This window comes from Taeniopygia guttata, chromosome 10 (assembly GCF_048771995.1).
Source record: "Taeniopygia guttata chromosome 10, bTaeGut7.mat, whole genome shotgun sequence".
NCBI lineage: Eukaryota > Metazoa > Chordata > Aves > Passeriformes > Estrildidae > Taeniopygia > Taeniopygia guttata.
In genome coordinates this window covers 5,040,521-5,055,064 of record NC_133035.1, presented here as the reverse complement: position 1 = coordinate 5,055,064, position 14,544 = coordinate 5,040,521, and the positions used below count along the sequence as shown (strand labels likewise).

The 14,544-nt window shown below is 39.3% G+C and overlaps 1 protein-coding gene across 5 annotated transcripts in view; it reads right to left on the bottom strand.

The window, feature by feature from the left end:
- RORA (RAR related orphan receptor A) overlaps positions 1-14,544 on the bottom strand; it is a 354,582-nt gene that overhangs the window by 112,659 nt on the left and 227,379 nt on the right. The window lies entirely within an intron of this gene.

Genomic DNA, 14,544 nt, shown 5'->3' with positions numbered 1-14,544 from the left:
TCTAAAGGAGGAATGAAAATTGCCATGATTTGTACGTTAAAGGTGGAAGGATCTCCCCTCTGTGTGAAGATTTTAATGGTATTTTCTCTCCTTACACCTCCCCAGTAAATGTTTCAACATGCATTGCTTCAGCTTTGTTGCTGCAATGCATATCTCCACACTGCTGGTTTAAAACTGGAGCTGATACAAAACGAAGATAACAGCAGTGCTATGGAAGCCCCCTTTATTTTCCATAGCCAAAAAAGTTCCCACACTCCTATTAACCCTGCCCATTAAAGCACCCAGACAGAACGGATTTGAGCAGCACAAGTCATTTGCTGTCTTATTAAGTCCAAGCAGTTCCTTGAATGCAAGCTGTAGCTTATGCTCATTAAAGCCAAACAAACAGCTCTCTCAATATGACTATTGCTTGTCATAATTCCAAGCCAGATGCAAATATCTCCAAGCCATTAAGGATAGACTTTCTGAAGTAATAAAGATGTTTTCATGCTAGACAGGCATGTGGCAGCAATCACCAAGGATGGTCCAGTGCCAGTGAAATTTGAGAGGCATTTCAAAGAAAGCAACAGTGAACAGAATGAGGCAAAATTCATAATACCAAATAAAGATAAAATTAACTCTGTTAAATGTCACTGGAATTCATGCTTGAATACAAACAATATTGTCTCCACTTTAGTAGATAACTGGTGACATACTCAGATCCATCAGTATTTAAGCTTCACTCTCCTTGGGGGTGATTTTATGAGATGATGAGAAAGAGGTTACTGGAAGCAGTACAAGTATTTGAAACATTTCATTTGTAATCAAGGCCTGTAATAAAATTTTGGAATTGGGATTGTCTGGCTTAATATTAATGAAAGAGAGAGAGACCTGAATCTCTTTTGCTACCCTCCAACTCCTTCAAACATCTCTTCAAAAGCAGATTACTATGGACAGAGGCAGGCTTTTATTTCAGGCTTCCTGGTTGTGGAGCATCTAAGAGAGGCAGCAAATTACAGTAACTCAGAAAAATGTAGACACCTTACTTGCAAATACAGAGCTAATTCCCAAAGCAAATTTTTGGAAAAATAATTTGCAAAAATAATTTGCTTTAAAATTATTTGTGTTTTTGAGATACATAAAACCCTAGTGCCAATCCCAAATATTGAGCTATCAAGTTTGACATAACTGTCATGAGGACATTTTTTTTTTAAAAATCGCACTTATGTTGCTGTTGGCATTTGGTTTTGAACTACCAAGCTCTACAAGTGTGAGCACTGGGACCTTTGGTTTCCCTGAAAAGCTAAGAGGCTTCAGGCTTTGGGAAGTGAAGTTCTTTGGGCAGTTTTGCAAATGTGATACGCTGATAAGCAATTTACAGAAATGAGAATACTAGAACTTGATTATGTATGTGTATTAACTTGAATTGAAAGGCCCTGGCAACCTGCACATGCCTCACACAAGGAATCATATTTGTTATAGCCACAAACCGTAGAGTCAAGGTAAGCAATAAAACCAAAACAGAACAAAAACCCCAGAATCACAAAAATATCTACTACAGGGGGAAAACTCATCCTTTAAATTCATAATTTGTAAGAGCAAAAGGTCTCAGGTTTTCATTCCAGTCCCACCATCACTGGCTGGCTCAGAGTAGGGGACAGGACAGGAGGGTGTGACAAGGACAGACATGAGCACATTTGCATTTTTGCTGCTGTTTGACTTCTTGAGTGACTCCTGAGCAGCAGGTACAGCTCCTGACAGCATCCTCATCTTCACAGACTGTCCTAACACCCCCTTGGCAGACACTCTTGCCTTGCCCTTGCCTATCTGTCTGATTCCAATGATTTTAAGGATGTTTTATGGAATGGGAAAGCAGAGAAAAAGGTCTTTAATCTGAACACCATTTGCAAAACTTCCACTCCCAGCCCTCGTGCTAATAAATGGATACAGCAGTGCTCTTTCAGCATTATGGGAGCCATATGTGTACTTTTCTCAGAAAATAATGCTTTCTGTAAAATCACTTTGAACAGAAAGTGCTTATGCTGTCACTTCTGATTACTCACAGCCTCTTCACAATGGGATTTGCCACAGCACAAAACAGACTTAGCTGTATTCGCTGACTGAGGACCCACTTTCCCTGATACATGAAACACTGCACTGATGGAAATATTACTGCTTATATTTTTCTACCTTTTTTTTTTTTTTTTTTAAACGTGAGATGCGTCGTGGGTTTTTCCAAATCAGATGTTTCCATAATAATTACCGATTATCATCTGGTAAAACCTTTTAGCTGGTTTATGCAGATATTTTTAGATAACCTTTTAAAGGAACAGCTTAGAGGTAGATATTTTTGCATCTCCTTCATTCCATTGGTGGTTGCATTGAAAACAAAGTATTTTGCTTTGAGCTGTGGTTTTAAAGCAGCTGCAATCTGGTGGAACAAGGATAAATGTTGCCTGTGAGTTCAATGGGATTACCTTTAAATTAATCAGTAATCTTCAATTATATAAAATAAAATATGAAGTTTTAAGTAGTCTTCCTTTTCCCACAGGTAACTCTAAGTGACTAGAAAAACTGAGCAAAAAAGGTACCAGCTTATCCAGAAAGTAACTTAAATTATATATATGGTCTTAGTTATAATGTATCTTATAATGTATTATATTAATTGTATATTATATTATATGTATATTATATTATGTATCTTCTATTATAAGATACATTATAACTAGTGATTTAAATATAAACATTGAAGATGCAACACTGTGATCAGGTTTCCTTGCATTGCAGGAAGCCAATGACTGCTATCCAGGACGTCCAAGGTAGGCAATAATAACCTAGAAATGAGTGGATTGTGCAAAGAAAAAAAAACAGTCATAAAATCACTTAATGTAAAAAGGGGGAATTACAAGAGTCTGGCTCTCTCTGGGGCAGTGCTACATTCCACTTGCTTCAACATGTGAATGCCTCTCCTAGGCAGTCAACACATCAGCTCTCTTAAAATCAACAGGGTCTCTTGAGAAACAAACTCTGCAAGTCCAACATACACCAGTAATTTTCTTCACAAGATCAGGCACAATTACCAAGGATTACTCTTGTTTGTAAATAATTCTGGGGCAGGACAATCAGTTTATGTAGATTTGAGTAGACACCATAGAATAAAAGCTAAACCAAACACAGAGTACAAAGAAGCTACTGATTCATTTTAAAATGTTACTTAGTATAAAATCCCATTTTAAAATGGGTTTCATTTCAAAATGTGATAGGCTGGAGAAGTAAGCGACTGCTTGCCAGTATTAGTACTCTCCTACACTGCCAGCATTCCATTCTCACTGAAGAACAAATATAAAAAACATAAAGAGAGGAAGAAACAACACTGTAACTTCAGTGTTGCTAATACAGAAAGACTTCCTGACTTAACCAACTAGACTTCAAAGTAAAGCAAAGGAAATGTCATGAAAATATCACAGTATATCACTGCCATGGTTATCAGTGAGTGAAAGTTTCAGTATTACAGTTATCACTGAATGTATCACTTCCGCAGTGCAATTTGACATTCCTGATCAACACCAAATCTTAAACAAATTAACTTCTTACACTTTTCATGGTGGCTATACAATGCTCTTTAAAACAACAATTGTTTTTTTTTTTAATGAAAAGAACTTCTACACCATTCCCTTTCCCCCTCCCACTAATAGTATGTAATTTGCCATGATGGGTGGTATTTACAAAAATAGCTTGCTGGATGCAATGAACTTTGAAAAGAGTATCTACCAACAGAGACAGGATATTCTTTTGCAAGCAGTTAGCCTGACTGACCTTCACTAGCCAACTTCAAATAGAGATAACAATGTCTTAAAGTACAAAAAGAGACTCAGATATTTTATACATCATAAGCTATTTCTCACAGTTGCCCATCCAAATAAAGCAGCATAATGAAACACTGCTTACTCTGTGAACCCAGATCCCTGCTGCTGTTGTACAGTTGTCAGCTCCCCGTATTTCAAGGGGAAAACACACTTTGATGTACAGAAAGATAAGTAAAAGGGCCTTTGTCTGGCAGAATACATTACTCTGCAAAATATCAAAGAAGAATATTCTTGAGTACAATTTTCTTAAACCTCTAAGAAAACGCTCCCTCAGAAGTCTGTATGGATAAACACAGGCATCACCAGCAGAGCTCACAACTCATCTCCAGCACTTCTGTTAAGCACCACTGTGTTTCCCCTGGCTCTACTTTTTGTGTCCAAATCAGGTGATTAACACTGCTCTGATGACAGCACATTCTGCAGATGCTCTGGGTATAAGATGCTTTGCACATGTGGGTGTGTGCAATCAATACATGTTTCCCTTTTAACTTTCTCCTACCCTCCCCTCAGGCCAGCACTATGTCCATAGCATATTTTGGAACTCAGGCATTTTAGGGGGGATTGGAAATCCCGGGAGAAAAAAAACCCCAAATCTTAAAATTTTAATCTCCTAGCCTCCTGCCTGACATATTGTGTAAAATCAGAAAGAAAACATATCACAAGCTTGGATCCCACTGTGTTTCATCCTGTCACACCAATTCTTTTTTACTGTCACCACACAAAGCTGGCAATTATGGCAGAAGATTATGTGTAACACTGGGACACTTGCAGAGAACCTACCAAGGCAGAATAGTAGATTTAGGTGTATTCAGTGATCCTTGGGAGCTTGTTTACACTGACCAAGGTGAAACAGCACATATCAAATACTGCAAACACAACTTAAATGAATTAACATCTGAAATAAAATCACTTGCAAAACATCTAGGATGTTTTATCTAGGACAGAAGAGCTGTTAATGATTATTAGCACACACTACTGAAAGTACTCCAAGTAATTTCACTATTTTGTTTCCAAACTAGACTCTACTGCTTACAGTTCACTCAAGAAAAAATTAAAATTAGATTTAAGGTGAGCATGGATCAAGGACAAGAGTCACTAAGCATGTACAAACAAGAAAGCTTTCAAAAATTATGACACCGCCCCTCCAAAATAAAACCAAACCAAAATGTCTCTTAAAAAAAAAAAAAACAACCCTCAACCCCCAATATGATGGCATAAGTTTTTAAACATTTCAGATTTTCCCAGACTTTTTCACATCTTTTATTGAAAAGGAAAGATCTTACCATGTGAAACAAGGTTCTAGGTTTTTTCAACAAGTCTAGATCAATCATGTTCTCAAGTCCATAGGGGTATAACAAAGTCAGAAGAATCAATGTTGAGCTAAGTGCTTCAGTACTGAAAAAAAAACCCCAACCTTTCTATCCTAAGATTCATAGCTGGTCCTTGTACCTAAGTTCTATCAACAAATTATTCACAGCTTTATTTTTAAGGGGTTTCTTTGGTATTACTGATTGAATCATATGGTTATATCTAAATTAGCTACAGAAAATTTTCCAGAACACAACTTTTTACTTAAATGAAAATACAAAGTATTTGAAATAAACAAATTAAAAAACCCAAAGATGCTTTAAAAATGTTTTGACATTATTTTACTGAGATAGATGATTTTTTTTTAGCCCTTGGAATTCAGACTGGCTTCCTACTTCTGAGAGTGACTTCCTGCATCATCTGGGCATTTTATGATTTCATTTTTCATCAGCTGACAGCCTCCCCTACCTTTAAAGTGAGAGCAGTACCTGTGAAAATGTGAATACATATGACTTCTTTCAAAGTCACAGAGTATTCATAAGAGAGAAGTCACCACTGTCCTGAGTTGTCACCTGTACAACTGGCAGTTAAAAGAATTCCCTGCTCTTTCTAGACTTTTCCCAAATAAAGAATTCTTAACAGACTCCAAACAGACTTTCTGATACAAAACTGCTCCTAATTGTAAAGATGATGAACTTTAACCATTTCTTACTTCTTGCACAACCTCACTGAGAATCCCTCTGAGCCTTAACGTAATTTTGTCCTCACAAATAAAGTGTCTTTTACATTAGGAAGAAATAATAAACAACCTGCATTAATCATCCGTAATGTTCTTACACGACAAATGTCACCAGAGAGTAAATGAAATATCTATCCCACATTTATACTGCATTCCACACACTGAAAATCAAAGATAGCTCAGAACTGTATGTAAGATTGCTTCCAGCTGGAGTCTTTATAGGAAGACCAGAGATCAGCTTTGTTTTAATGACTACTTCTTACAAAACTGAGCCAATCACAAGGATTTCCAAACAGCCTTGCAGAGCAGCACAGTTACATGGCCAGGATCCAGGCCAATGTACAAAGCTGCACAAATCCAAGCAAGCCCCTCGAGTCCTTGGGATGGACAAACAGGGTGCAAGCAAAGCAGCATTTCCTAAACCAGTCACAGACTTCCTGAGTGCTGTATCTGCACTCCAGCCTCGCTGCAAGCCCCGTTTCACAGAGTTTATCAGTGACAGCAGAGCCTTGGCAGAAGCATGGCAGACACCACTGTAGGCACCAGACTTTTTCCTTCCTGTGACATTCAAAGAACAGAGTCCCCTTCAGCTGAAGGCTCTGTCCTGTCAGCACATCACCAGGAACAATTTGTTTAACTTGTATCAGAGATATGGGCAAGAAGCTCTGCAATGTGTGCAGTCGGTCTCCTGAGGGGAATCAATCATGGAATCATTTAGGCTGGAAAAGACCTACAAGATCACCAAGTCCATGGCCTACCACTGCCAGTTTTATCCCTGAGCCATGTCCCATGTCCCCCAAAGCCAATCCTCACTGCTGGCCACCCCATTCACTGCCTGCAGTCCTGTCTTAGTGTCAGCTTGGCCAATGAAAGCTGCCCAGCAGGTGTGAATAAGACACAAGCAGCACCATTTGTGCAAACTCCCTGCCTGCTGATATCAGGAGGAGTCAAGCAGCAGCAGGTTTGGCACTTACACATGTTCATGTGTGTGCTGGGGACCCCACACTGCACACCACTGTACAGGCAGGGATGGGGCTTTCCTCCTCCATTGTGAAGAATAAAATTACTTTTCACTTGTCTGCTCTCCCAGATCTCCCCTACCAGACATCTCATCCAAGGACACTTTTCAAGTCATTTCAAAGCAATATTTCACTTAAACATTGCTCTTATCAAAGCCTTTCAGGCTGCTTTGTTCAAGACTACTGACAACCTCACATTTAAAAGCATGAGTCTGGCTTCCAAGAGTTCAGGGTATTTCCACATAAATCCAAAAAATTGTCAAACTACAAACAAAGTGGAGGGTGGGGGCTGTCTTCCTGTATGTTACCTCAGGCCAACCGTGCATGAAGTCAAACTGTCCTTCCAGCAGAACTGAAATTCTCAGAGAGAGGCCCAGGACCTGAGATACCAGCTGAGATAACAACCACAAGGCTGCAGCAGTCCTGATTCGACCAACCCTCACCTCAAGGCAGTCCCTCTAGATGGGAGATAAGGGAAGCCTCAATGCCCCACTTCTGTGCCTTCAGGTACCTAGATCTGCCACATGAATGTCTTCACACAGGCTGCTGAAGCTCCTTCAGTATGCAAACAAAACCAAAATGCTACAAAATCAAATGGCTGCAGTCCTTTTTACTCACAATTTGTGCAATATTAATTCATTATTTAAGAACATTGCAAAGCTCAACACATTGCATTATGATTTAAAATTACCTGATGGATATTCTTACATCAGGCAAGGGAAAAAAATGGGTTTGTGTTTAGAACACACTTCCTTATAACATTTTTCTTGTTTTTCTTATTATTCTATCCTATCACATCTTCCAATAAAAGCTGCTGGTTTTAACACACCCATTCATCTTCTGTGCTCTCACAGACCCTTCAGAGACCACCAATGACATGTTTGACCAGAAGAAAAGCTGTTCATGAGTTGTCCAAAAGTAGGATATGACGATAAACCTCTGCCAACGCTGGCATGGAAAGCAGCTGGTCAGTAGGTGGGCTGCAAGGTGACCTGTGCTGAGTTACATCCAAGTGTTTTCTCTCCTTTCGATCTTTGTCAAATAGGTTTTCTTCTCTTTAAATAAAGAGGTCATCAAGACTCCTGTCAGTTCAAAATTCAAAAACTCATTACCAGTTCAAACATCAGTCTTAATTGCTTGGTTCTCAGAAATGACCATTTTAAAAAAAAAAAGAGTATTCAAGATGAGTTCTTAAAAATAAGCAAAATATGACTAATTAAAAACTACAGATAACAATTATTCTAACACTCTTCTGTGAGACATTAAATTAGTACACTCATCAGTGAAATGAGAGAACCACCTACAATTTATTCATGTATTTAAAACAGAGCAATACTTTTGTGTGGCCAAACAAAAATTCTACTAGTTCCTGCCCCTTGAAGCCAGTGGTGATGGTGTATGGCAGGCAATTTCTGGCCAATAGAAATCCTCATGAAAACACAGTAGAACACATTAAGGGTGTTCTTAACCCATGTCAAACCAAATGTTCAGCTTCAGAGTTTTAACTGCACACAAAGTGAAGACAATGGATAAATATTATTTGTATCACAAATTTGCCAACACCAATGAGATGAGCACCTTGCCACTAAGTTTTTTTCTGTACCACAGGCCAATAAATTTTAGCAGTTCCTACTGTTCTACTACAAATACTGCCTGGTCAGCTCTGTGATGATGATCATTATAATGACAAACAGATCCACGGGCATTTCAAATGTGCAACACTGATAGCAGTGGAGAGAGGCTGTTCAGGTTATAAAATTGGGGTGAAAAACGATGTAGGAAAGTTACAAAACAACTGGAACTCGGTGTATATGTACTCACTGTGTATTTACCTGAGAGATGGCATTTTGAGCAGCACAATCCCCTGACAGAACACTGAAAGGGCTTCTCTGCCAAGCTGGAGGAAACAGCACGGGCGAAGGACACCACCAAGTGATTTATCAACCCCTTTTGCTCTGACATCCAGCTCACTCTGGGACATCTCCAATCCAAATATAGCCACAATAAAGTCCAGGTTCACTTTTGAGAACAAGCAGGAATATCATACAAGGTGAGATGCTTGCAAGCTACCAGCATTTTTTTTTGTTGTTGTTTTTGGTCAATTCCTTCTCTAACTGACAATCAACCTGGGCAATTGCACTTTACCAAGTCACTCCTGTGACTTACTATAGGTAGAGATGTAACGTTTGCAAAGACGTGAGGAATTCAGTCAAAAACAAAAGAAAAATTAACAAAAAAACTCCAACAGTGACACTCAGGCAAATCTCAAAATACTAAGATTCATCCCACACTTTAAAAAGCAGGCAACTCTACCATGGTAGAGTGTTTTCTGTGGTGTTACTGGGTTAGCTTTTTTGCAGTACTTCCCATCATCAAGTTAGTGCCTATATATCCTCAAAACCCAAACCCTATCCTGCAGTTTACAGACAAAGAAACAGAAGCTAAGTAGTTACGTAACTACAAGTCATGTATTTATAAACTGGGCTGCCTGGCTTATAGAGCAATCTTAATTTAAAAACTCCCCAAGCAAGAATTTTCTCACTGCATCTTTCACAATCAGTTCATGACTTCATCAAGATGACTGAGATACCACAAAAAAAACCAATCTAACGTGTTTGAGGACCAGAATTTTAATGTGCATCTCATACTGCAACCCACATATATTTTAGAAATTAAATTTTGGCCTCTGTTTTAGAAGTAGCTCCTGTAATAGTGTGCTACGGTCACAGTATTACTTATGTGCTAAGATCTCAAAATGAATACAGAGAAAACAAATGTTTATTGAGTGTTCTTCAAATCATCCTGTAGTGTAAAATAGATAATCCCACACTGACTACAGAGGATTCAGTGTTGTTTTGTAGACTTTTACAGGATTTAAAATGACAGCTGTCTCATATGGTGGATATTTCTCCCTGCAACCCCTTTCAAAATCAAGAAGTGCATTAGGCTGGCTAAATTCCTTTGTTCACCACAATGACTTTCATCTATTTAACATCTTGGATAAAACTGGCCCATTGTGCATCAAATGAAGCCAGCTTTGGGTATAAGGTTCTTACTCTAACCAGATTATTTTAAGTTTACTTGAAAGGTCATCAATATTTTTAATATGGATCATATTTTCTTTGCTCTGCTTTTCTGCAAAGTATTTATAAGGTAATACTTTAGATCTAGAAAAACTGACTCCTCACACATTACTTTATCAGTCCCAACCGAATACTTGCACTCCAAAGTGCTTGTACATTTGCCTTTCAGTATTCTTCTGAGGTTGTCTCCTATCACAGTAACTTTCTCCTTTTTTTTAATATCAAAATATACCGAGGTCGAGTCTCAACTTCTCATTGCTTGGCTCTCCTGAGGAAAAGAAGTAAGATTCTATTATGTCGTCTTCAACAGCTGTGATGAATGAGGGGAAAACAGGGAGAGAGAAGGATTTGTGCTAGAAGCTCATGCAAAATTCGAGACTTGAATATAGCACAAGTAGCACTTCAACATTTCAGACTCCTTCAGAGCCAAGATCCCTGGAGAGTTGAGTTTAAATCACTAAACTTATTTCAGGAAAGTGGAGAACACTCTGGAGAAAAGTCTGTCGACTCCAGCAAAATTAATAAACTGGTTGCTCCTGATGTGAACTACATTTCTTGACAGGAGTTTGACAAATTTCTAATTCCCTCTTAGCTACTTGTGAATGCTGCACTTGTTGCTCCTTTTTAACAGTTATTTAATCCTATGGCACAACAGAAGTAATAAGGATTGTTAGGTTTCATTCACCTTGCACTTTCAGTGCTAGTAATAAAAAGGAAAACTATGACCTTCCTCAATGTGTGCCAAAGAGCAGCCTATTCCTTCCTGATTTTAAATGTTCATGTCCAGAAAAAGTATGTAACCCCCACTGGCTGACTCTGCTTAAAGAAATCGGAATTGATAAATGGAAACAAATCTCAAATGAAAAATCCATAACATTATGCATTTTTTCTAATGACAGGGCCAGGTGCCTTACATTTGCTGCAAATCTAAACAGAATTAGTAGCATTTAATTGTCACCTAACTACATTTAGAGCATCACTGGTTTTGATTCTGTGTGTTTAGGGTGCTGAAGTTTTGCAGTGCTTACTGCCCTGATGTCAGGGCTGGTGATGCACAGGACAGTCAAAACCTGTCCCTGTACTCAGGGGCTACTGGGAAAGCCTAATTCCTTTACAGAGATGATACTGCTGCAGAGCTTAAATGCAGCTCACAATGTATGTTCTAAGAAACAGAAAAAGGTGTTAATATGCCCGTGACCTTAAGTATGTTTTCGATTTTTTGTAGCAAAAGTGCCACAAGATAGGTGAATGACACTGAATCAAGCCATAAAACAAGGTAGAATAGAGTGGATTTTCTTTTTATGGCACATACTAAAAAGGGTTATTTATTATCTCAGTAAAATCCTAAGAAGATAAGTCAAATCAATGCCCCCCAAAATCACACAGTTACTTCACAGCACTTTTTATAACAGTATGGTAAAGTTTTGCTTACTGTAACAATAGGATTAGAGAGCATAAACACCACCCTGACGTACTTTTCACTTACATTAGGGCTCTGCAATGTCTGTAATTGTATGGCCAGGTTAATGACTATGCTTCCCATGGACCTAGGAGCAACTTTCCATTAAGTAGAAAAGATCTTCCATGAGAAAATGAAGCTTTTCTCTGAAGCTGTACTCAGAAGCAGGAAAATGCCTGCTGTGGATGGAGGAGGGAAGAAAGGGTTAAGAAGTGTCCTAAAAGGCTGCACAGAGACATGTGCTCTACACAAACCCAGTGATCACACCACCACTGCAATTTGGGACTCTGCACTTGCTACTGGGTGTGCTGGCAGCTCTGCTAACAGGGAAATGTGTTCCTTTTTGGTGGCTGGGTAGGGCAGCAAAACCCTGTGTCCCACTACTACAGAATTGCAATTTCTGACTGCAATGCACCCAGACTTCAACCTGGGGATGGGATTTGCAAGGCAGCCCCACTGCCTACCAACTTCCACAGGATCTGGCCAAGTAAGTCTTGAGTTCTTTCAGATCTGAAAGGTCTCTTGTCTTCTATACATTACACTCAAAAGACAGCAGAGTACCTCAAGCAAGTATTTACCACTTTCAATATGCACATCAACTTGCCACTGAAAAAAGAAAGTTAATTTTAGATAAAAGCCCCAAGCAAGAATTCTGTTTCCAGCACACGTTTCAGCCTGACTTTAGCCTTTTCTCTCCTCTGTGCACTGGGAAAACAACACATTACCTGTGCACTGAGCTCAGGGAAGCTGTGGGTCCCATGTATCTCTGTCCTTACACCCAAGGCTGAGGGAAAGGACCCGCTCATGTCACTGCTGTGAGTGACAGCAGGGCTGGATCTGCCAGGCTGGAGCAGGATGCACAGAGGCCTCAGGGACAGCACCTCCAGCTCTGCCAGCAACTGGCTCTGCAACCATTGCACAAATCTGCATCATTCCTACATATTATAATCTCCTACCAACAAACAGGGTAATTCAGACTCTTCTGTTTCTTCCTCTTTACCTTATCAGTCCTTATGATAATGTTTTTAAGATGGATCCTTATTCTTGGTATGTTTGGATCAATTTTATTCATTTGTGCTTCTTAGCACTTGTAAAATATTCTGTAGAGCTCAAAATCACTGGAGAAAGTCAGGATAAAAAATTTATTTTGAGAAAACAAGGAAATATTGTTAAAATAGATAATTTTTAGTCTATTCTGTACTTCATATCATGGTTTCCAACACTTACCAAAACCTGTAACTATCTCTAACCACATTTAGCCAGCAAAATTCTTTCCTTAAACCTTCTGTTCTCTGAAGACAAGGATTCCCTTGGGAATTGAGAAAGACCTTTTACAAATGTTTGGAAGCAATATGAAGCTGTGTACCAGTGTAAAAAAAAAAAAAAAGAAAAGAAAAAAAAAGCAGCATGAAAATATCCAAATAATCCACATTATTTATTCTAAGGGCTCCAGGGAAATTAAACAAGAGTGGTGGAAAAGGCATAACCTTCCTCCTTTACATACACAGCTGATTTTCACCAGTATTAGCAACTGAAGCTCAAGACAAGAAAATTGAGCACTGGTCTGTAAATTCATTCTAATGACATCACTGCCAGGATTATCCTTTTGGGGATGGCTTGTGTAGGGGGCTGGGAGGAGAAGGCAAGGGATTGAGCAAGGGAGATTTGATTATGTTTGAGCTATTTCGATTTGAAGATGCTCTTAACTGACAAAATAGAAAGCGTCTTATCTGAGAAGGGATTTTGCTCAGCTGCTTTAAAAATCCTCCATACATGCTGAAAGTCAGCACATTCCCTGGAGGATCAATGGGCTTGACAAACTCTAGACATCCTCTGAACCATCTTAGAAAAACAAAAAGTATTTCCTCATAAAAACTTTCTCCAGGCAAAGGATGACATGCAAAGGGGTGTCCTGGGGCAATTAAAAGATAACTTCTCATAAGTAAATTTAGTGCTTACAAAAGTTGCTGCAGTTGACAACATTTCCTACCAAAGGGTTCTCTTTAATCCAACAAGCTGCAGCAGGGCAAATGTCTCCCCTGCCGCTGCTCTCACAGCAGCATAAATGAGATGTAAGGGTGGGGTGAGAGCTCTTCAGTCCCATTCATCAAGAAAACTGACTTTAACTCACAAGCTGTCTCACTGATTTAAAAAAAACCCTCTCATCCAAACATCTCAAGTGCTTCAATAACTTCCTACATTTTAAGTAGTGAAGTGTTGGTCTCTCTGAAGGGGCCAAGGCAACTGCCAGCTGTAGTCAACAGAAGCCCTGAATGCAGTTGGTACATGGTCAGTGAGAAAATGACACCTCCCTCAGATTTCTTGTATTTCCTGCACTAAAACAGAGCTAATCTAAGATATTACCAAACAGTAAGCAACTTCAACAAAGCTGTTCCTCTTATTCTTAAAAAGACAAAATAAAGGAAAAATGTAATTCAATAAAAAAAAGCCTTCAGTTTTAAAAATCTGAAATTACAGATTATTATCTTTACAGGTAGGTTTATGATTGTTTGGAGAATACAGAGAATTGAGCAACTACCTATTTTGGAATACTAAAATTGAGGAACACAAGAGCAACTGGCTGAAATGTGATCCCTAGCTGGAGATCAAGGCAAGGGCTGCCAGTTCCCAGGCAGGAGGATCCTCTGGCAGCTCTCAGCTGGGCACTGCCAGCTCCCAGATTGGCTCTGAACACCCCAGACTGGAATCAGTCATGCTCATGTGCCTCAGGTAACCCAGAGCTGCAGCAGCTGGGCCACAAAGAGAGGAAGGGCAGCTTAGTTGAAGTTTAGGTACCTGATTAAGGTGTCTGGAGTTCCTATAACCTGCAGATAGAAATGTGAATGATACCTCTGTACATCAACTACTTAATAATAGTTGAAGATTCCGTTTCCTTTATCTGTTCCTGAGACAACTGAAGTCATCACTACTGTGCATACTTCCTACAACAATTCCAGCATTCCCCCTTTTTTTACACCTGGCTGCTACCAGGTGTGGCACCAACTAACGAGACAGGCGTTGGGGATTTCAGGTGCTCCCAAAGGGGACTTCACAGCTGAGGGATTCTGAGATTCTGTGGGGCCACCACACA